This window comes from Dermacentor silvarum, chromosome 10 (assembly GCF_013339745.2).
Source record: "Dermacentor silvarum isolate Dsil-2018 chromosome 10, BIME_Dsil_1.4, whole genome shotgun sequence".
In the NCBI taxonomy this organism is placed as follows: Eukaryota; Metazoa; Arthropoda; class Arachnida; order Ixodida; family Ixodidae; genus Dermacentor; species Dermacentor silvarum.
Genome location: NC_051163.1, coordinates 130,490,841 through 130,492,526, shown reverse-complemented (window position 1 = coordinate 130,492,526; position 1,686 = coordinate 130,490,841). Strand labels below are relative to the sequence as shown.

The window sequence follows — 1,686 nt, the reverse complement described above, 5'->3', positions numbered from 1 at the left end:
AAAAGTAACAATTAAGGTGCTTATAAAATGGGAAAACAAGGTATCTGGGCCTATAGAGATACAGCAGGGGCTTAGGTAGGGTGCCCTCTGTCACCTCTGTTGTTCGTGCTGTATTTACAAGGATTAGAGAAAAAATTAGAGAGGAGCGCGGACTTGGCTTCAACCTTTCCTATTTCAAGCAAGGAGAATGGATTAAACAGTCATTACCAGGACTTGTATGCGGATGACATTGTACTTATGGCTGACAGCAAGGAAGACTTGCAGAGATTAATGGACATCTGTGGTAAAGAGGGAGATAGCTTAGGTTTGAAGTTTAGTAAAGAAAAATCGGCAGTCATGACTTTAAAGGGAAACTGAGACATCCACCCAAATGTAGCAATTTGCTACAATGGAAACCCAACCGGTTTCCTCGAAAGAAAGCCTCGCAGTTGAAGAAAAATTCGTCCTGGTCCGGGACTCGAACCCGGGACCACCGCCTTTCCGGGGCAGCCGCTCTACCATCTGAGCTAACCAGGCGGCTAGCAGATGGCAGGGCGAAGTCGAATTTGTCGACAACTCGAAGCAAAGGCAAGTGTATGCTAACCAGGCGGCTAGCAGATGGCAGGGCGAAGTCGAATTTCTCGACAACTCGAAGCAAAGGCAAGTGTATGATACACTTGCCTTTGCTTCGAGTTGTCGAGAAATTCGACTTCGCCCTGCCAGCTGCTAGCCGCCTGGTTAGCTCAGATGGTAGAGCGGCTGCCCGGAAAGGCGGTGGTCCCGGGTTCGAGTCCCGGACCAGGACGAATTTTCTTCAACTGCGAGGCTTTCTTTCGAGGAAACCGGTTGGGTTTCCATTGTAGCAAATTGCTACATTTGGGTGGATGTCTCAGTTTCCCTTTAATTACTTATCTCCACCTAGCGGATTTCCGCTGAACTATTATATCAGTCATGACTTTTAATGATGATCAGGGCAGCGAGCATAGGATACAGGAGGTTACGCTGGAGGTGGTGGATAAGTACAAATATCTTGGAGTGTGGATAAACAATGGGGCTGAGTACCTAACGGAACATGAAAAATATGTGACGGCTAAAGGTAGCAGAAATGCAGCTGTGATGAAAAATAGGGCACTGTGGAATTACAATAGGTACGAAGTGGTGAGAGGGATTTGGAAAGGGGTGATGGTCCCTAGTTTGACTTTCGCCAATGTGGTCCTGTGCATGAGATCAGAGGTTCGAGCAAAGTTGGAAGTTAAGCAGCGAGGGGTAGGTAGACTGGCTCTGGGAGCACACGGAAATACACCAAATCAGGGGGTGCAGGGTGACATGGGATGGACGTCATTCAAGGGCAGGAATCCACCAGCAAGATAGAATTTGAGGAGCGATTGAGAGAAATGGTAGAAAATCGGTGGGCAAGGAGAGTTTTCAGTTATTTGTACATGAGGAATGTTGATACAAAATGGAGGAAGCTGACCAGAAAACTGTCAATCAAATATTTGGACTGCAGGAGGGGTGCATACCAGGAAACAGCGGTTAAGAAAAAGGTATAAGGAAACAGAGAGGGGTCTGTGGAAAACAGGGATGCAGACGAAATCAGCACTGGGAACATACCGAACTTTCAAGCAAGAAATTGCCAAAGAAAATACCTACGATAATTCTAGGGGAAGCTCTTGTTGTTTGAAGCCAGGATGGGAGTATTGCGGACTA

At 46.9% G+C, this 1,686-nt stretch overlaps 1 non-coding gene across 1 annotated transcript; it reads right to left on the bottom strand.

Moving 5' to 3' along the window:
- Positions 1-441: 441 nt before the first annotated feature.
- On the bottom strand, positions 442-516 carry Trnas-gga (transfer RNA serine (anticodon GGA)). The gene has a single exon. It is a non-coding gene; the product is annotated as a tRNA-Ser (tRNA).
- Positions 517-1,686: the final 1,170 nt, after the last annotated feature.